The 22,945-nt window shown below is 40.3% G+C and overlaps 1 long non-coding RNA gene across 4 annotated transcripts; it reads right to left on the reverse strand.

The window, feature by feature from the left end:
• Positions 1-477: 477 nt before the first annotated feature.
• Positions 478-22,675, reverse strand: LOC307178372. Of its 4 annotated transcripts, none has more exons than XR_013825186.1 (5): positions 22,435-22,675; positions 21,837-21,946; positions 20,226-20,321; positions 6,306-6,406; positions 478-4,664 (listed from the first exon to the last, which is right to left on the reverse strand). It is a non-coding gene; the product is annotated as an uncharacterized lncRNA (long non-coding RNA). The 4 variants fall into 4 exon arrangements; XR_013825188.1 differs by lacking the exons at positions 478-4,664; positions 6,306-6,406 and adding exons at positions 10,234-16,073; positions 18,177-18,294; XR_013825185.1 differs by lacking the exon at positions 6,306-6,406.
• Positions 22,676-22,945: the final 270 nt, after the last annotated feature.

Raw genomic sequence — 22,945 nt, forward strand, 5'->3', positions numbered from 1 at the left:
GTATATATTTTGGATATTAACCTCTTATCAGATATATGATTTGCAAATATTTTCTCCTATTCTGGAGGTTGCCTTTTCATTCTATTGATTGTTTCCTTTGCTGTATAGAACTTTAGTTTGAAGTAGTCCCACTTGACTATTTTTGCTTTTGTCACCCATGCTTTTGGTGTCATATCAGTGAAATCATTGTCTAGACTAATGTTGTGAATCTATCCCCCTTTTTCTTTAGGAGTTTTACAGTTTCAGGTCTTATGTTTAGGGGTTTGTGTTTGTTTCTACAGTAGATCTCCAGAACTTACTTATCTTGTATATCTGAAACTCTGTACCCTTTGACCAACATCACCCCATTTCTAAGCCCCTGGAATCCACCATTCTGTTCTCTGCATTGGGCTATTTTATCTTTTTCCCCCAGGTTTATTGAGGTATAATTGATAAAAATTTTGTATATTTAAGGTGTACAATGTGATGTTTTGATATATGTATACATGTGAAATGTTTACAAAATCAAGCTAATATTTCCCTCATCTCACATAGTTACCATTTAAGTGTGTGGTGAGAACACTTAAGCTTTACTCTTAGCAACTTTCAAGTACACAATATTATTAACTATAGTCACCATGGTGTACATTAGATCTCTAGTAGTTATTCATACTGCATAACTGAAACTGTACCTTTGACCACTATGTCTTCATTACCGCCAAACTCCAGCACCTGGCAACCACAATTCTACCCCCTTCTTTTATAAGTTTTGACTTTTTTAGATTCAACATATACAGTATTTATCTTTCTCATTCTGGCTTATTTCACTTAACTAAATGTCCTCCTGTTTCATCCATGTTGTAGCAAATGGAAGGATTTCCTTAGTCCTTAAGGCTGAATAATATTCCATTATATACAGGTTATATACTGGAACTGATTTTTTATATTGTGTGAAACTTCCTCTTTCTGCACGTTTTCCCAACACCATTTATTGAAGAGTCTGTCCTTTTGCCATTTTGTGTTCTTGGCACCACTGGCAAAGATCAGTTGCCTGTAAATGCATACCTTTATTTCTGGGCTCTCTATTCTGTTCCTTTAATCTATGTGTCTGTTTTAATTCCAGAACTATACTGTTTTTTTTGTTTGTTTGTTTTTTGTGGTACACGGGCCTCACTGTTGTGGCCTCTCCCGTTGCGGAGCACAGGCTCTGGCTCACGGGCCCAGCTGCTCCGCGGCATGTGGGATCTTCCCGGACCAGGGCATGAACCCGTGTCCCCTGCATCGGCAGACAGACTTTCAACCATTGCGCCACCAGGGAAGCCCTATACTGTTTTTATTAGTATAGCTTTGTAGTGTATTTTGAAATCAAGAAGTATGATGCCATCAGCTTTGTTCTTGTACAAGATTGTTTTGGCTATTCAGGGTCTTTATGATTCTATATTAATTTTAAAATTGTTTCTTCTATTTCTATAAAAAATGCTATTGGAATTTTGAGAGGGATTGCATTAAATCTAGGCATTTTAATAATATTAATTCTTCCAATCCATGAACACAGGATAAATTTCCATTTGTTTGTGTCTTCAGTCTTTCACTTAGTTTTTACTTTCACTCTATAGTTTTCAGTGCACAGATCTTTCACCTCCTTGGTTAAATTTATTCTAGGTATTTTTTGGTTTTGATGCTATTGTAAATAGGATTTTCTTTTTCAGAATGTTCATTGGTGTACAGAAATTGAACTAATTTTTGTATATTAATTTTGTATCCTGCAACTTTACTGAATTTGTTTATTAGTTCTAACAGTTTTTTGGTAGAGTCTTTAGGATTTCTATATATCATGTCAACTGCAGAGACAGTTTTTCTTCTTTTCCAATTTGAATGCCTTTTATTTCTTTTCGTTGCCTAATTGCTCTGGCAAGGACTTCCACTACTTTGTTGACTAGAAGTGGTGATAGTTGACTAGAAGTGGTGATAGTGAGCACCCTTGTCTTGTTCCTAATCTTAGAGGAAAAACTTTCAGCTTTTCTAACTATGTTGTTAATGGTGGATTTGTCACATAGGGCCTTTACTATGTTGAAGTAAGTTCCTTCTATACCTAATTTGTTTAATCTTTATCACGAAAGAATGTTAAATTTCATCAAATGCTTTTTCTGCATCTATTCAGATCATATGCTTTTTATCACTCATTTTAATGTGGTATATCACATTTATTAATTTGCATAGGTTGAACATCATTGCATCCTAGGGACTGCCAGGGAAATCCTGTAGTTTTCTTGTAGTAGCCTTATTTGGCTTTGGTATCAGCTTAAAACACTGGCCTCATACAATGCATTTGGAAGTGTTTCTCCTCTTTTAATTTTTTGGGAGAGGTTGAGAAGGATTGGCATTAATTCTTTAAATGTTTGGTAGAATTCACTAGTGAAGCCATCTGGTCCTGGGATTTTGATTACTGATTCAATCTCCTTACTCATTGGTCTGTTGAGATTTACTGTGTCTCCATGATTTAGTCATGGTACACTGTATGTTTCCCGAAATTTGTCCATTTCTTGTAGCTTATCCATAATAGTTGGCATACAGTTGTTCATAGTAGTCTCCTTTGATCCTTTTCATTTCGTTGGCATCAGTTGTAACGTCTCCTCTTTTATGTACAATTTTCTTTCCTTGAGTCTTCTCTCCTATGTTCATGGTTAGTCTAGCTTAAGATTTGTCAATTTTGTTTATCCTTTCAAAAAGTCAACTCTTAGTTTTGTTGATGTTTTGTTTTTCTAGTTTCTATTTAATATATTTCTTCTCTAATAATTATTTCCTTCCTTCTGCTAACTTTGGCCTGTGTTCGTTTTTTTTTTTAGTTCCTTGAGGTATGAAGTTAGACTTTTGAGATCTTTTTTCTTAATGCAGGCATTTATTGGTATAAACATCCCTCTTAGAACTGCTTTTGCTGCATCTCATAAGACTTGGTATGTTACATTTCCATTTTCATTTGTTTCAAGGTATTTTAAAATTGCCTTTTTGATTTCTTCTTTGACTTGAGTGATTTTTCTCAAGAGTATATTGTTTAAATTCTCCATTTTTCATTTTCTTTCTGTTACTAATTTCTAGTTTCATACAATTGTGGTCAGAAAAGATACTTGATATGATTTTAATCTTATTAAATTTCTTAAGACTTGTATTTTGGCCTAACATATGATCTGTCCTGGAGAATGTTCTGTATGTATTTAAGAAGACTGTGTATTCTACTGGTTGGATGGAATGTTCTGTATATGTCTCTTAGGTTCAGCTGGACTGATAGTTCAAATCTGCTGTTTCCTAATTGATTTTCTCTCTGAATGATCTGTCCATAATTGTGAGGTATTGAAGTCCCCCAACTATTATTGTATGGCTGTCTATTTCTCCCTTCAGACCTGTGAAAGACTGCATATATTTTTAGGAACTCTGATGTTGGCTACATATAAATTTTAAATTTTTATATTTTTCTTGATAGACTGACCCCTTCATCATTATGCAGTGACAATCTTTGTCTCTCTGACAGTTTCTGACTTAAAGCCTATTTTGTCTTATATAAGTGTAGCTACCTTCTTACCATTTTTGGTTACCATTTGCATGGAATATCTTTTTCCAGTCATTCATTTTCAGCCTATGTCTGAGAGTAATTATTGATAGTAAGGAGTTACCATTGTGATTTTGTTGTTTTCTGACTTTTTAAAAGTCCTTTTTTACTTCCTCTCTTCCTGTGTTCCTTTGTGGCTTTTTTTTTTCTTGATTGTGGTATGCTGTGATTCCTTTCCCTTTATGTTTTGAATTGACTAGAGGTTTTTTCTTTGTGGTTACTATGAGGCATACATAAAACATAGATATAACATCTGTTTTAAGCTAATGATGACAACTTCAGTTGCATGCAAAAATTTGTAACATTTCACTTCTCCAACCCACATATTATGTTATTGATGTCACAATTTACATTTTAATATTGTTTATCCATATCAAATTACAGTAGTCACAGTTATTTTAACAGTTTTGTCTTTTACCTTTTATACTAGACTTAAAAGTGATTTATGCATACCACTACTATATTGGCATATTCTTTTTTCCAGTTTTATTGAGATATAATCGACATACAGCACTGTATGAGTTTAAGGTGTACAGCATAATAACTTGGCTTTCATATATTGTGAAATGATTACCACATAAGCTTAGTTAATACCCATCATCTTACACAGAAACAAAAAAAAGTTTTTTCCCTTGTGATGAGGACTCTCAGGATTTACTCTAACTTTCAAATATACCATACAGCAGTGTTAACTACAGTCATCATGTTGTACATTACATTTCCAGCACTTATCTCATAACTGGAAATTTGTAGCTTTCTATATTAGAGTATTCTGAGTTTGACTATATATGTGCCTTTACAGTACGAATTATACTCCCACATTTTAATATTATTTTTTAGAAATTTAACATTTATTTTTGGCTGTGTCGAGCCTTAGTTGCAACACGTGGGATATTCATCGTGGCACGTGGGATCTTTCATTGTGGCGTGCAAGCGTCTCTGTAGTTGAGGCGCACGAGCTCAGTAGTTGTGGCGTGCAGGCTTAGTTGCATGTGGGATGTTAGTTCCCTAACCAGGGATCGAACCTGCGTCCCCTGCATTGGAAGGTGGATTCTTTACCACTGGACCACGAGGGAAATCCCTAAAATTTTTATTGAAGAATTCCATTAGGACTTCCTGCGAAGCAGTTCTAGAGGTGATAAACTACTCAGGGTTTTTTGTTTTGTTTTGTTTTTTCCTCCTGGAAAAAATCTGATCTTGCCTTCATTAAAAATTTTCTGACATACAACTGACAAAAAATAAATTTATATATATTATGTACTTTAAATATAAATATATTTAAAATATACAAATTGATTATTTGATATAAGTACACACTGTGAAAATATAACTACAATCAAGTTAATTAACACATCCATCACTTTTTTTGGTAAGAATGCTTAAAATCTCTCCTAGCAAATTTCATGTATGTGATACAATACTATTAACTATAGTCACTGTTCTGTACATTAGATCCTCAGAGTTTATAATGGAAAGGGTACAAACGTTTCTGAGAAGAAACCCACGACATTCCTCCAGAATCTCTTGTGTATAACAAACTGCTTTTTCTTTGCTGCTTTCAAAAATCTCTGTCTTCGATTTTGACAGTTTGATTATAAAGTGTCCTGTTGAAGTTTTCTCTCTGTTGAAACTGACTGGGGAACTCTGAGATTCATTTATCTGGATGGTCCATATCTCTCTACATATTTGGGATGTTTTCACCTATTATTTCTTTAAGTAAGTTTATTGCCACTTCTCTTCTCCTTCTACAAGGACTCCCATAATGCATATATTGGTTCTTTTTTTTTTTTGGATTAAACAACAAGAATTTATTTCTCACAGTTCTGGAACTGGAAGTCGGAGGTTAGGGTGCTAGGAGGGTGGGTGTCTGGTGAGAACTCTGTCTTTGGATTGCAGCTGGCTACCTTCTTGCTGTGTCTTCACATTTCACATGGAGGAGAGAGAGAGCTCTTCTTATAAGGACACTAATTCCATCATGAGGGGTCTTACACCCCACCCCACCCTCCCTGCCGCAATGCATATATTGGTTCTTAAAAGTCTCATAGGCTTTCTTCACTCTTTATCATTCTTTCTTCCCCTCCCCCAACTGTATAATTTCAAATGATCTGTCTTTGAATTCATTGGTTCTCCTGCATGATCAAATCTTCTGTTAAAGCTTTCTATGGAATTTTTGATTCATCATTATATTCTCAGCTCCAGAATATATGTTTGGTTGTGTGTTAAAGTTTCTGTCTCTTCATTTAACTTATTTTGATCACGTATTGTTTTTCTGATTTTGTTGTCTGTTTTAGCTCATAGTTTTTTTGAGATGATTATTTTTCAATTCTTTGTGCATCTATTCATAGATCTCAATTTCTTTTCGACTGGTAACTGGCAAATTATCGTCTTCCTTTGGGGTATCATTTTCCTATTTTACTATCTCTGCCTATGCTCTGCATCCCACCCTTTTCCAGCCATTCATTCATCTATCTTCACATTTGTCAGATAGAAGCAATCCCTAGCTGCATTATCTTCCTGGCTCTCTACTGTAAAACCTCAAGATGACACTTGGCTTTGTCTGGCCCACATCTGGGCTGCTGAGAATAGTTGGAGTCATCAAGTGTCTAGATTGGCACTACTGCAGAGTAATGCTCTTGCCCCTCTCCTGCTTCCTTGCACAGCTCAGTCAGTTGATGTGTCTCTAACCCCCTCCTCAGCCCGACAGCCTCTTCCAACTACTTACTTTTGCATTATATCCCACATGTTCCATCGAATTCTTCATGCATAAGAAGGAAATAATGATCTTGCCCACTCCTCCATCCTGCACAGTTTCAGTAGATGGCCCTGTTTTTCAGAGAGTTGAGAAGGTGGGACCTTGTGCAAACTCGTAACACTGTGCCTCCTCTAACCCAACATTCAGCCACCATCATCATGCTTATTTTGTTTTCCATATTGCATGAATCCATCATCTTTACCACCTCCATGGGTTCCACCACGAACATCCTGCTCTAAGCTCTCATCATCTTTTGCCAAGACGATGCCAAGACACTCCTAACTGGTTGGCTCACATCTGCTCTGTGTTTCTTCTGATCAGCTCTCTCTCCTGCACCAGCTCTGCCACCCATGCAAGCATTGATCCATCCATTCACCACTCACTCCCTGAGCCACTGATGTCTCAGCATACAACCTACTTCATGGCCTTCTTTCTTGCTGCTCAACCTTACAGAGCATCTCTTATCTGTCTCATACCTGTAGCTTCACTTCCCAACTTTGGAAGAGGTCTCGCCCCCTGCCGTAGCTACTTCCTGCACCAGAGACTAAATCACACCTTCTCCTGCAACTTCGGAGGCTTCTCATGCTTCCTCCTAGTAAAGGTAACCGGTATTTAGACTCTGTCACCATAGATTAGCTTTGACTGTCTTGACTTGATGTAAATGGAGTCCCACAGTTTATTCTGTCATGTCTGTCTTCTTTTGATCTTCGTTATGCCTGTGAGAGTCATTCTTGTGGTTCTATGTAGTTCAACTCTGTTCTTTCTCAGTGCTCAGCAGTATCTCATTGTATGTCCATTCTCCTGTGATTACCATTTTAATTTTTTCCTATTTCTTGTATTATGAACATTCTTGTTCATGTTATTTTTGGAGATATATACTATGTATACATAATATAGTACTCATTTTTGCGGGGAATATACAGAGAGAGGAATGACTGGGTCTTAGGCTATGTGTATGTTTAGCTTGAACAGAAACTGCCAGACAGTTTTACAGAGTGGCTGCACCCTTTCACGCTCCCACGAGCCATGTGTGAGAGTGCCCATTGCTACATTCCCATCAGCACTTGGTGTCTTCCCCTTTCCTTTCTGAGGCCCAGTGGTGAGGTGGCTCAGAACCACAGCACTGAAACCATTCTTGATGAAGTCATAGCTTTTATCCTAATTACCAAATGTAAGAACAGTACTAACGACAGTGGATAATGGCCCACAATATACTGAACATTCAACCTGTGCCAGGCACTATGCTAAGTACTTTACAGGTGTGGTCTTGTTAACCCTCATGGCAGCTGGTGAATTAGGAACTGGGCATCTCCCAGTGTTTCAGGTTAGGAAATGGTGATTTACAGGTGGTTAATAACTGTCAAGATGACTGCTTGGTAGAGGCAGGGTTTGAACTGAAGTGACATTCTTCACCACCACGGTGTACTGGTTTTCGATGCAGCAGAAACCTGTTCCACTTTTCTGCACCTCAGCTTTGGTAGCACTTGGTTCCAGTGGTCCCTCTTTTCCAATTCTGACTGGATTGTTCTCTGCCTCTTACTCTAATTGCCTCCTCAGTATTGGCTTTGCCTGACATCTCATGGCCCTTTCTTTTTATTGTAATTAGTCTCCCAGAATGATCCGCCTCTACTCTTAGTTCTTCAGCTCATGCATGTTGTGTCCCATATCCATGCCGCAATATAGGCAGGATAGTTAACAGGTATTCATTGCTTTTTGGTGCTTGTAAACACTGTATATACACTGTTTCAATTCATCCTCACAGTGATTTTTTGAGACTCTACTTGTACTCTGATTTGTAGGTGAGGAAGCAGAAGCTTGTGGAAGTTGAACGCTTGCTGAAGGTCAGAAAACTAGCAAGGGGGTGTTGCTGGGATTTGAGCCTGGGCTGATTCTCCCCAGGTACATGATGTCAAACACAATACTCTGTTGGCTTCTAACATTTATATTTGACTACAGTTGTATACGTTTATATTAATCATAAACTTTGGTTTATGACACACTCATCATCTGGCAATGTACTATCATGTTTAATTTATTTTTAAACTTTTCCCAGTCATTTATTTATTTCTCCTAAAAAGATTATAGTGGGAACTTCCCTGGTGGTCCAGTGGTTAAGACTCCATGCTTCCAATGCAAGTGATGTGGGTTCAATCCCTGGTCAGGGAACTAAGATCCACATGCCACGCAGCACGGCCAAAAGATTAAAAAAAAAAAATTATAGTGAACGCCATCAACCAATGCAAGAACAGGAGTATTACCAACCAATATCCTACCTTGATCTATATATTTCTCCCTTTCCCATCCTCTCCCTTCCTGACAAAGATAATCACTGTCTTGAACTTGCCTTCATAAGTTCACTACTTTATATGTGGGAGTGTTTTATATTATAAATAGAATTTCTTTTGTAGATGTGGTGGCTTTCAGATTTTCTGTTTCTTGTGCTGGATTTGTTATTTTGCATCTTTCAAGCAGTTTGTCTATTTCATCTAGTTGTCAATTCATTGGTTTAATTAAAATCGTATCATACCTGTTTGTAAGCATACTTAAACAGCATATTATATGGTTTTCTGTTTTTTAATTTCTGATAAATGGTTATCATACTTGATTGCTATGGCTTGAATGTGTACCCCTCACATTCATTTGTTGAAATCTTCATCTCCAAAGATGATGGTATTAGGAGTTGGGGCCGTTGGGAGGTGCAGAAGTCATGAGCGTTCAGTGTCTTATCCAACAGGCTCCAGAGAGATCCCTCATCCCTTCCACCATGTGGGGACACAGCAAGAAGGCACTGGCTATGAACCAGAAAGAATGCCCTCACCAAAATGTGACCATGCTGGCGCCTTGATCCTGGACTCCCCAGCCTCCAGAACTGTGAGAAACAAATTTCTGTTGTTTGTAAGCTACCCAGGCTTTGGTATGTTACAGCAGCCCAAATGGACCAAGACATTGATGTAGTTTTCTGATACATGCTTTTAAAGAATTCAGTGTTAAATTATAAGAATCACTGTGTGTGAGCTGTAGTGTTTTTTTTTCCTTCTTCTCAAAATATTGTTACGTCAATATATCACAATGTATTTATCGATTTTTGTGGACATTCACCTATTTCCATAATTATATCCAAAAATTCTCACTATACTACCTTGTTCAATGAAAGATACTTGTTTCCTTTTTCTTTCTTTTTTTATTTGGTGGTTATCCACCTTGCTGCACACACGTGCAGGAGTTTTAGTTGTAATTCTTCTTATGAGTGGAATGACTGATGGAAAACAACTTTACAAGATGTTGCCCAGTGTTTTCTAAAGTGACGTTATCAATTTGTTAACTTCACCAGCAATGAATGTGAGATTTCATACACCACATCCTGTCCCACATATGATATTTTTGGGCTCTATAATTTCTTCCAGTTGAATAGGTTGCTAACTGGTTTCTTACTCTGGTCTTCACTGGCATTTACCTCATTACCACTGAGGTTGAACTCCTCATTAAAAGTTTTTTGGCCAGTGTGTATGTTCTTGTGGAATAGAATAGAGAGCCCAGAAGTAGCCACTTTTTAATTGAAGTATAGATGATTTACAATATTATATTAGTTTCATGTGTACAACATAGTGATTCCATATTTTTATAAATTATACTTCATTTAAAGTACTTACAAAACAACGGCTCTATTTCCCTGTGCTGTACAGTATATCCTTGTTGCTTATCTATTTCATACATAGTAGTTTATACCTCTTAATCCCATACAGCTATCTTGCCCCTCCTCCTTTACCTCTCCCTACTGGTAACCACTAGTTTGTTCTCTCTGAGTCTTGTTCCTGTTTTATATATATTGGGTTGGCCAACAAGTGCCTTTGGTTTTTAAGTAAAAATAAAAGACACATTTTTCATTTTCACCAAGAACTTTATTTATTTTTTTAAAAGGATTTTTTTTTAATGTTTTTATATTTTATTTTATTTATTTTTGGGGGCATTGGGTCTTCGCTGCTGCACGTGGGCTTTCATCTGGTTGCAGTGAGTGGGGGCTACTCTTCATTGTGGTGCGCAGGCTTCTCATTGCAGTGGCTTCTCTTGTTGTGGAGCACAGGCTCTAGGTGTGTGGGCTTCAGTAGTTTTGGCACGCAGGCTCAGTATTTGTGGCTTGAGGGCTCTAGAGTGCAGGCTCAGTATTTGTGGCACACAGGCTCAGTTGCTTCACGGCATGTGGGATCTTCCCAGACCAGGGCCTGAACCCATATCCCCTGCACTGGCAAGCAGATTAACCTCTGTACCACCAGGGAAGTCCCACTACTTTTGTGTTTTGTCTTTAACCTCCATAGTTTGTGTGTAGATGATTTCCTACCTACACTTATGTTCGCCTTTACTGGTGAGCTTTCCCATTTCATAATTTTCTTGTTTCTAGTTGTGGCCTTTTCTTTTCTGCCTACAGAAGATCCTTTAGCATTTGTTGTAAAGCTGGTTCGGTGGTGCTGAATTCTTTTAGCTTTTGCTTATCTATAAAGCTTTTGATTTCTCCATAAAATCTGAACTAGAGTCTCGCTGGGTAGAGTATTCTTGGTTGTAGGTTTCCCCCTTTCACCACTTTAAATATATCATGCCATTCCCTTCTGGCCTGCAGAGTTTCTACTGAAAGTCAGCTGATAGCATTATGGGAATTCCCTTGTATGTTATTTGTTGCTTTTAATATTTTCTTTCTTACCATGTGTCTTGGCATGTTCCTCCTTGGATTAATCCCATATGGGACTCTGCACTTCCTGTGAACTTGGAGTGACTGTTACCTTTCCCGTGTTAAGGAAGTTTTCAGCTATTATCTCTTCAAGTATTTTCTTGGCCCTTTCTCTCTTCTCCTTCTGGGACCCTATAATGTGAATGTTAGTGTGTTTGACGTTGTCGCAGATATCTCTAAACTGTCCTCATTTCTTTTCTTTCTTCTTTGTTCTGTGGCAGCGATTTCCACCACTCTCTTCCAGTTCACTGACCCATTCTTCTGCCTCATTTATTCTGCTGTTGATCCCTTTATAGTGTATTTTTCATTTCAGTTATTGTATTCTTCAACTCTGTTCGGTTGTTCTTTATATTTTCTAACTCTTTGCCAAAAACTTCTTGTAACTTAAACTTCTCTGCATCCTTTCTTTTCCCATATTCTTGGGTCATCTTTACGATCATTACTCTTAACTCTTCTTGGGTAGATTGCCCATCTCCACTTCATTTAGTTGTTCTTGTGGGTTTATTTCTTGTTGCTTCATCTGGAACATATTCCTTTGCTGTCTCATTTTGTCTGAATTTCTATTTGCATTTTTATGTGTGTTAGGTTCATTATGTTTTTCAACCTTGGAGAAGTGGCCCTCTGTAGGGGATGGACTATTTGTCCCAGCAGTACACTTCCCTCTCATCACCCAAGGGGCAGAGGACAGCTGGTCCTACAGTAGTTTCTGACCTGTGTTTGAGGACTTAGTTACACAAGCTTAGGGATCATAGTTCTCTTGCTTATGGACTGCCCCCTGGTGAGTGAGGCTGGTCAAGAGGCTTGTGCAGGCTTTCTGGTGGGAGGGGCTGATGCCTACCCACTGGAGGGTAGAGCTGGGTTTTGGCTTTCTGGTGAACAGGGCCATGTCAAGGGATGTCTCTAGAGGTGGCTGTGGACTGAGGAAGTCTTTAGGCAGCCTATCTGCCGATGGGTGGGGCCGTTTGGTCTAAAGCATCGCAGCATGGGAGCCTACAGGCTTTTGGGTAGGGTTAGGTCTTGGTGCTAATGACCCCAGAAAGACTTCTGCCTTCAGTGACAAGTTAATGTAGATGAATACTCACCAATATCTCCGCCTCCAGTGTGTACGTCCCCAGGGTGAGATACAGCTGCCCCCTGCCTCCCCAGGAGACACCCTCCAAGACCAGCACGTAGGTCTGGTCTACACTCCTATGAAGTCACTGCTTTTGCCCTAGGTCCCAGTGTACATGAGACTGTGTGTGCACTCCAAGAGTGGAGTTTCTGTTTTCCCCAGTCCTGTGGAGCTCCTGCATTCAAGCCCTGCTGGCCTTCAAAAGTCAAATGCTCTGGGGCTCCTCCTCCTGATGCTGGACCCTCACGCTGAGGAGCCTGACATGGGGCTAAGAACTCTCCTGTGGCAGAACTTCTGTGATATAATTATCCTCCAGTATTCTCCAGTTTGTGTGTCACCCACCTGGGAGGTATGGGATTTGATTATATTGTGAGTGTGCCCCTCCTACCATCTCGCTCTGGTTTCCTCTTTATGTCTTTGGCTGTAGAATTTTTTTTTGGTAGGTTCCAGTCATCTTTATTGATGGTTGTTCAGCAGTTAGTTGTGATTTTGGTGTGCTCATGAGAAGAGTTGAACACAAGGTCCTTCTCCACCATCTTGTTTCCTCTCACTGTCACTAGTTGTTTACTTTCCTGTTTTTGCCACATATTGTGTCTTTTTTCTATATTCAGTTCTGGAGTTAGGAAAGTCCAAGATCAAGATTCCTATGGGGTTCAGTTTCCTGGCTTGCAGAGAGCCACCTTCTCGCTATGTCCTCAAATGGAGAGAGAAGTCATCGTGTTCATAAGTGAGGACACACAATATGTTAAATATGTAACTTCTTCAGAATAAAAAGAAAAAATAATTTATACAAAAAAGAAAAAAAACATTCCAACAAATGAAAGTCCAGGACCAGATGGCTTCATAGGTGAATTCAATCAAACATTTAGAGAGAGAAGACCTAACACCCATCCTTCTCAAACTCTTCCAAAAAATTGCAGAGGATGGAACACTCCCAAACTCATTCTACAAGGCCACCATCTCCCTGATACCAAAACCAGACAAAGATACTACAGAAAAAGAAAATTACAGACTGATATCACTGATGAACCTAGATGCAAAAATCCTCAACAAAATACTAGCAAACAGAATCCAACAGCACATTAAAAGGATCATACACCATGATCAAGTGGGATTTATCCCAGGGATGCAAGTATTCTTCAATATACGTAAATCAATCAGTGTGATACACCATATTAACAAATTGAAGAATAAAAACCATGCTCTTCTCAATAGATGCAAAAAAAACTTTTGAGAAAATTCAACACCCATTTATGATAAAAACACTCCAGAAAGTGGGCATAGAGGGAACCTACTTCAACATAATAAGGCCATATGCCATAAACAACAAACCCACAGCAAACATCATTCTCAGTGGTGAAAAACTGAAAGCATTTCCTCTAAGATCAGGAACAAGACAAGGATGTCCACTGTTGCCACTATTACTCAACATAGTTTTGGAAGTCCTAGCCATGGCAATCAGAGAAGAAAAAGAAAGAAAAGGAATCCAAATTGGAAAGGAAGAAGTAAAGCTGTCACTGTTTGCAGATGACATGATACTATACATAGAGAATCCTAAAGATGCTACCAGAAAACTAATAGAGCTAATCAATGAATTTGGTAAAGTAGCAGGATACAAAATTAATGCACCGAAATCTCTTGCATTCCTATACACTAGCAATGAAAGATCAGAAAGAGAAGTTAAGGAAACACTCCCAGTCACCACTGCAACAAAAAGAATAAAATACCTAGGAATAAACCTACCTAAGGAGGTAAAAGACCTATACTCAGAAGACTATAAGACACTGATGAAAGAAAACAAAGATGACACAAACAGATGGAGAGATATACCATGTTCTTGGATTGGAAGAATCAATATTGTGAAAATGACTATACTACCCAAAGCAATCTACAGATTCAATGCAATCCCTATCAAATTACCAATGGCATTTTTTTACAAAACCAGAAGAAAAAATCTTTAAATTTGTATGGAGACGCAAAACACCCCAAATAGCCAAAGCAATCTTGAGGGAAAAAAACGGAGCTGGAGAAATCAAACTCCCTAACTTCAGACTATACTACAAAACTACAGTAATCAAGACAGTATGGTAGTTTCACAAAAACAGAAATATTGACCAATGGAACAAGATAGAAAGCCCAGAGATAAACCCATGCACCTATTGTCAACTAACCTATGACAAAGGAGACAAGGATATACAATGGAGAAAAGACAGTCTCTTCAATAAATGGTGCTGGGAAAACTGGACAGCTACATGTAAAAGAATGAAATTAGAACACTCCCTAACACCATACACAAAAATAACTCAAAATGGATTAAAGACCTAAATGTAAGACTGGACACTATAAAACTCTTAGAGGAAAACATAGGCAAAACACTCTATGACATAAATCACAGCAAGATCCCTTTTGACCCACCTCCTAGAGAAATGGAAATTAAAAAAATAATAAATGGGATCTAATGAAACTTAAGAGCTTTTGCACAGCAAAGGAAACCATAAACAGGACGAAAAGACAACCCTCAGAATGGGAGAAAATATTTGCAAATCTCCAAAATATACAAGCAGCTCATGCAGCTCAATATCAAAAAACAAACAACCCAATCCAAAAATGGGCAGAAGAGCTAAATAGACATTTCCAAGAAGACATACAGATGGCCAAGAGGCATATGAAAAGCTGCTCAACATCATTAATTATTAGAGAAATGGAAATCAAAGCTACAGTGAGGTGTTACCTCACACCGGTAGAACAGGCATCATCAGAAAATCTAGAAACAACAAATGCTGGAGAGGGTGTGGAGAAAAGGGAACCTTCTTGCATTGTTGGTGGGAATGTAAATCGATACTATGGAGAACAGTATGGAGGTTCCTTAAAAAACTAAAAAATAGAATTACCATATGACCCAGCAATCCCACTACTAGGCATATACCCAGAGAAAACCATAATTCAAAAAGACACATGCACCCCAATGTTCACTGCAGCACTGTTTACAATAGCCAGGTCATGGAAGCAACCTAAATGCCCATTGACAGACAAATGGATAAAGAAGATGTGGTACATATATACAATGGAATATTACTCAGCCATAACAAGGAACAAAATTTGGTCATTTGTAGAGATGTGGATGGACCTAGAGACTCTGTATACAGAGTGAAGTCAGTCAGAAAGAGAAAAACGAATATCATATACTAACACATATATGTGGGATCTAGAGAAATGGTACAGATGAACTGGTTTGCAAGGCAGAAATAGAGACACAGATGTAGAGAACAAACATATGGACACCAAGGGGGGAAAGCAGGGGTTGGGGGGGGCAGTGGTGGGATGAATTGGGAGATTGGGACTGACATATACACAGTAATGTGTATAAAATAGATAACTAATAAGAACCTGCTGTATAAAAAATTAAATTTTTTAAAAAAGAATCTGCATATAACAGCAAGGTGGGTAACCACAAAAAATAACTAAAAATAAATAAATAAATAAATAAAAAGGAAACAAGTGAGTATCTTTAACTGAACAGTATAGTCAGAATTTATGGGTGTAATTATGGAAACAGGTGAATGTCCACAAAAATTGATAAATATACTGTGATATACTGGTGTAACAATATTTCAAGAAGAAAGAAAGCTATAGTGCACACATTGTGATTCTTAGTTATTTAACACTGACTTTTTTAAAAGCATATATCAGAAGACTATAGTAATGTCTTAGTCATTCAGGCTGCTGTGACAACGTACCACAGCCTGGGTAGCTTACAAACAGAAATTTGTTTCTCAGAGTTTTGGAAGCTGGGAAGCCCAGGATCAAGGTGCCAGCATGGTCACATTCTGGTGAGGGCCTTACTCCTGGTTCATAGCTGGTGCCTTCTCGCTATCATGGTGGAAGGAGCGAAGGATCTCTCTGGAGCCTGTTTGATAAAACACTGATCCCATTCAGGAGGGTTCCACCCTCATGACTTAACACAGTCCCACCTCTTAATACCATCATCTTTGGATGAGAGGATTTCAACATGTAGGGGACACATTCAAGCCATAGCAATCAACAATGATACTACTTATCAGAAATTAAAAAACAGAAAACTATATTTTCTTTAAATATACTTGCAAGTATGATGTAATAAAGTGATGAACTGACAACTAGATGAAATAGACAAGTTGCTTGCAAGATGCAAAATAACACATCCAACACAAGAAACAGAATCTGAAATGCACCACATCTACAAAAGAAATTCAATTTATAATACAAAACACTCCCAATATAAAGTAATGAAATTATGAAAGCAAGTTCAAGACAGTGATTCAGGAAAAGAGAGGACTGGAAAAAGAAGAAATGTATAGATAGAGGTAGGATATTGGTTGGTAATACTCCTGTTCTTGCATTGGCTGATGGTGTTCACTATAATCTTTATAGAGAAAATAAATGATTGGAAAAAGTTTAAAAATACGACAGTGCACTGACAAATAAAAGTGTGTCATTAAACTAAGGTTTATGATTAATATAAACCTATACACCTGTAGTCAGTTATAAATTTTAGAAGCCAACAGAATGTATTGTGTTTGATATCATGGTACCTGGGGAGAATCAGCCCAGAAACAAATCCAGCAACACCCCCTTGCTAGTTTTCTGCCCTTCAGCAGCCATTCAACTTCCACAAGCTTCTGCCCCCTCACCTACATATCAGTACAAATAGAGTCTCTCAAAAATCACTGTGAGGATGAATTGAAACACTGCACCTACAGTGCAAGGACCAAAAAGCAATGAATACTTGTTAACTATCCTGTCTATATCACAGCATGGACATGGAACACAACATGCATGAGTTGAAGCTGAAGAACGAAGTAGAGTTGGATCATTCAGGGAAACTAATTACAGTTAAAAGAAGGCCATGAGATGCCAGGCAAAGCCTTTTTTTTTTTTTTTTTTTTGGTTTGGCTGTGCTGCACAGCATACAGGATCCCAGTTCCCCAACTAGGGATTAAACCCATGCCCCCTGCAATGGAAGCACACAGCCCTAACCAGTGGACTGCCAGGGAATTTGCCAGGCAAAGCCAATATTGAGGAAGCAATCAGACTAAGAAGCAGGGAACAATACAGTCAGAATTGGAAAAGAGGGACCACTGGAACCAAGTGCTACCAAAGCCCAGGTGCAGAAAAGTGGAACAGGTTTCTGCTGCATCAAAAACAAGTACAGCGTGGTGGTGAAGAATGTCACTTCAGTTCAAACCCTGCCTCTACCAAGCAGTCATCTTGACAGTTATTAACCACCTGTAAATCACCATTTCCTAACCTGAAACACTGGGAGATGCCCAGTTCCTAATTCACCAGCTGCCATGAGGGTTAACAAGACCACACCTGTAAAGTACTTAGCATAGTGCCTGGCACAGGTTGAATGTTCAGTATATTGTGGGCCATTATCCACTGTCGTTAGTACTGTTCTTACATTTGGTAATTAGGATAAAAGCTATGACTTCATCAAGAATGGTTTCAGTGCTGTGGTTCTGAGCCACCTCACCACTGGGCCTCAGAAAGGAAAGGGGAAGACACCAAGTGCTGATGGGAATGTAGCAATGGGCACTCTCACACATGGCTCGTGGGAGCGTGAAAGGGTGCAGCCACTCTGTAAAACTGTCTGGCAGTTTCTGTTCAAGCTAAACATATACATAGCCTAAGACCCAGTCATTCCTCTCTCTGTATATTCCCCGCAAAAATGAGTACTATATTATGTATACATAGTATATATCTCCAAAAATAACATGAACAAGAATGTTCATAATACAAGAAATAGGAAAAAATTAAAATGGTAATCACAGGAGAATGGACATACAATGAGATACTGCTGAGCACTGAGAAAGAACAGAGTTGAACTACATAGAACCACAAGAATGACTCTCACAGGCATAACGAAGATCAAAAGAAGACAGACATGACAGAATAAACTGTGGGACTCCATTTACATCAAGTCAAGACAGTCAAAGCTAATCTATGGTGACAGAGTCTAAATACCGGTTACCTTTCTAGGAGGAAGCATGAGAAGCCTCCGAAGTTGCAGGAGAAGGTGTGATTTAGTCTCTGGTGCAGGAAGTAGCTACGGCAGGGGGCGAGACCTCTTCCAAAGTTGGGAAGTGAAGCTACAGGTATGAGACAGATAAGAGATGCTCTGTAAGGTTGAGCAGCAAGAAAGAAGGCCATGAAGTAGGTTGTATGCTGAGACATCAGTGGCTCAGGGAGTGAGTGGTGAATGGATGGATCAATGCTTGCATGGGTGGCAGAGCTGGTGCAGGAGAGAGCTGATCAGAAGAAACACAGCAAATGTGAGCCAACCAGTTAGGAGTGTCTTGGCATCGTCTTGGCAAAAGATGATGAGAGCTTAGAGCAGGATGTTCGTGGTGCAGCTCACAGAGGTGGTGGAGGTGATGGAGTTACCCAAGATGAAAAACATAAATTAAGCAGGATGATAATGGCTGAATGTTGGGTTAGATGGAGGCAGAGTGTCATGAGTTTGTACAAGGTCGTTTCCCACCTTCTCAACTGTCTGAATGACAAGGCCATCCACTGATACTGTGGAGGATGGAGGAGTGGGCAAGATCATGATTTCCTTCTAAGGTATGAAGAATTTGATGCAACATGTGGAATGTAATTGAAAGGTGAGTATTTGGAAGAGACTCCATCGGGCTGTGAAGGGGGCTAGAGACACACATGAACTGGCTGGGGAGTGCAAGGAAGCAGGAGAGGGGCAAGACCGTGACTGCAGTGGCACCAATCAACACACTTTGTGACTCCAACTGTTCTCAGCAGCCCAGATGTGGGCCAAACAAAGCCAAATACCATCTTGAGGCTCTACGGTAAAGGAGGGCCAGGAAGACAATGCAGCTAGGGATTGCTTCTGTCTGACAAACGGAAGGATAGATGAACAGGTGGAAAAGGGTGGGATGCAGCCTACAGGCAGAGATGGTAACATAAACTCTCTTATTCTGAGTCTAGGAGGACATGTGAGGGATTATGCATTGTGATTGTTATTTTTACATGAAAGATCCTAACAGCTTTTTTTGAGCTTGTAACTATAACTCAGGCATGGTGCTAACTAATTTCATGCATCAAATGATTACATCTTCAAACAGCCCAATGAGTTAGAAATTATTATCACTGTCATTTTTCAGGAGTAGGCTGAGTGCAGCAGACTGGTTTGATGTAAACAAAACCCAGAAACCCATCTGCTCTTCTCCTTGGACACAGAGCTAAACCTCAGTTCCCAGCTGCATCGAAAGAGGGATACAGACTCACAGACATAGAGAACAAGCTTGTGGCTGCCAAGGGGGAGGGCGGGGTGGGGGAGGGATGGATTGGGAATTTGGGATTAGTAGACGTAATCTATTATATATATGTATGACTGAATTGCTTTTCTGTACACCAGAAACTAACACAACATTGTAAATCAACTATACTTCAATAAAATAAATTGAAAAAGAAAAAAGGGATGGCCAACTGCCGAGTTCTTGTCAAGAGTGTGAGGGGAAATAATGTAGGTGTGACTTCCATACTTCCTCTCATTTCCCCTCTGCCAGTAGAATGATGCCAAGGTAACCATAAAGCCAGACAGGCGACACCTGGGTCTCTGAATAACCGTGTGATACAAGCTCACACGCTGACCCACATGAGCCCTGCCATGAGTGAGAAAAATCCTTCGTGTGTTGAGCCACTCAGCTTTTGGAGATTATCTGTTACTGCAGTGAACATTAACAGCCTAAATTAACTAAAGGAGGCCCGACAAAATCATGCAACTTCCCTATTGCCACTGGGCTGGTGACCGGCAAAGGCAGGTTTTAATACCAAGCAGTTGGAGCCCAGAGCCTTGCCCTTATACATAAAACAGGTTCTTTACCCTGTGGCAGAAAAGAATCTGTTGAGGTGGGAGGACAAAGGGACTTCAAGACGGAGAGCTCTACCCTGACCCAGGCACCCAAGGAGGCCACAAGAAGAAGCTTCCCACGGAATTCCAGAGGCAGTGGTCCCCTCAGTTGAGGTTGCCATGACCCCTCCTGCCCAACACTTGGTCACCCACCTGGACAGGCACTTTGGGAGAGGCTTCTCTTCACCACCCACAGCTCCTGCCTGTGCTTCAGTGGGTGGATTAGATCTGGTTTGGGAACCGGATATCCTGTTTGTGGAGAAAGAAATAAGATATTCGTATTTTAGCAAAGACAAAAAGAAATGTTTCAGTCCTGTCTGGGACTTTGAGATGGAGAGGAGACCTCGGAATGAGGCTGCTCTTGTCCATACTGATCTGTGACCTGGGAACCAAAGCCAAGAACGTTATCATTAGGCCCTAAAGGCTGAGTAGGGTAGTGCTAGCTGTCTAGGGTGATCCATCTCCCTAGTCCTGGAGGACCCCCCAAAACTGTCCAGATGCAGTCATGGGACCCAGATGCACTAGTGTTCATGGAACATTAATTATGACCATTGCTAACAACTGCCTTCCTTGACACTGACCCACTTTTTATTTAACTTCAATACATGTCTTCATATAGGGAATCTTGTGTCCATATAAGAAATGGAAAAACCAGTTTCATTTGCCACAAATGCAAAGTTACTGCAAACAGAACTATCAAGTCTCAATGAACTCATGCTGCCTGCTCAGGGCTCTGAGTCTGAGGCTGTCCCTTCTGTTGAAGAGAGAAATTGCCAGCAGTCAAAGGGGCATTAAAAGACAGCATGAAACAGCAACAGGAAAAATAAGAGAAAAAGGAATGGCCTTCTCTGATTGTCCATCATTGCCACTTGCCATGTTTGTGCACCCTCTAAAATGATCTCCCATACCAAGAGACGATCATGGCCCAGACTTAAGTACACGAGGGATGAGCATGTAGGCATCAGGGGCAAAAAAAGCCTTTTAAAGGAGATTCTGTTTTTCAGAATGACTGCCAGTAGGACTCACACAGATGCCTCCTGATGTCCTGTCTGCTTCACTCACTTGCTGAACAACATGCCATTACCCAGGGGTTCTGCTGACTGGGCTATAAACCAATCAAGCTTGGCCACTCAGTCTCCATCCTGTAGGAATCTGGAGAAGGAGCAAATTAGGGCCAGCCTGTGCTGAGCACTGGAGTAAGAGGTAAAAAGAAGTGTGGGCTCGGGTGGCTGTTTCCTGCCACTAGAACACCCATGCAGAGACAGCCAGACGTAGAGAAAGACAGATATATGAGGAAAAAAAAAAGTACAGCAAGAAGTAGAGACAAGGAATTGAGGGGTTTCTTAGATCAAGGGTAGGGGTGACCATTTCTGGCTATCAGCTCCCTGCAGCAGAAAAAGCCAATCTGCTGAGAATGGCACAAGGAGACCCACAAATAGATCAGAAGACACCAAGGCCAGTATCTAATCAGTATTTCTTCCATTTCCTGACTTTAGTCTCTCATGGTGCCTGACTGGACCTCCTACCCCTCAATATTATAAGACACCCATATTTCCTCCAACAAATCCTTCTCCTCTGCCATCTGAGCTGTTGAGGGGAACTAGGTTTCTTGCTCCAAATTCCTTGTGGCAGACACAGGAGCCTGAAGATAAACCAATACATGTCAGGGCCGTGGGGAGGAGGGAGAGTGTCCTCAGAAGCCTCCTGAAAAGGGCAGCATGAAAGAGGTTGTAGGTCCCCACAGAAAGAGCAGTGAGGCCTTACCCACAGGTCTCCAGCATCACCTCCCAGTACAGGCTCCTCTGGGCAGCATCCAGCTGCCCCCACTCGTCCTAGGTAAAGGTCACTGCCACGTCCTTGAAGGTCACGGATGCCTGGAAAGTCAAACAGAGGTAGCTTTGTTGGCCCTGGGACAGACAGATGTGATTAGAGCTCAACGTTCAGTCGTTGGTAAAGGACCAGAGGGCCCCAAAATCAATAACACTCAGCACTTCCTGGGAGCCCAGCTCTGTGTCAGGCTCCAAGGCGAGGCAGACACTGCCTTTGGGCAGAATGTGACTGTATTAGAGCCAAAGGTCTTCTATGCTGAAATCATTCACAAAAGACATAGAACGATGCCAAGGCCGTGTGGCCTAAGAGACATGCACGCATTCTGGCAATGAAGGGGAGGGAACAGATGACAGTGATCATACTAATCAGCAGTTGAGCATAATACTAATCAGCTGGTCCTCACCGTGTGCCTACACCACGGCCTCTAATTCCCTGTGTGAGCGGGACCAAGAGGGGCGGCAACCAAAACGGGTCCTGTGGGCTCCCTCTAACCCCCCCACAAGGTCTTACAAGGCGCAGAGGTGGTTCCCACGTCTTTATGGTGATTCTCTGGGAAGTTCTGAAAGGTCGCGGGCAAGGGAAGCCCGTGAACAGAAAAGAAACACGTTTCAAAAGAACTAACGCCCCCAGGACGCCGGAAGTCCAAGCCAACAACACAGGAAACGCCCGTTTTACCGTCCCTATTGGCCCAATTCTTACTGCTTCCTCCCAGCACAGACTTCTGGGTAGTGTAGTTTCTCTCCTGCAGGCAGCCTGGCCAAGAACCGGAAAGCCTTCAGGGATCCCTAGGCGGGGTGCTAGGAAATGATGGCCTGAGGCTCTTAGGAAAGGGCCGGGCCTCGCACCTTCTTAAAGGGGAAGTACACAGATTTATCCGCCACCTGTCACAGATAACTTTAAAGATTTCAGATGCTCCAAAGGTTACAAACCTAATTGGATACACCACACCAAACTATGACTCAGAAAGTGTGTGTCTGTATCTAAGAGGAAACATATGATATCTAGCTACTCTTCAAATACATGGAGATTGAAGCCTTAGAGTT

The sequence above is a fragment of the Stenella coeruleoalba genome, assembly GCF_951394435.1.
Source record: "Stenella coeruleoalba genome assembly, chromosome: 20".
Taxonomy (NCBI): Eukaryota; Metazoa; Chordata; class Mammalia; order Artiodactyla; family Delphinidae; genus Stenella; species Stenella coeruleoalba.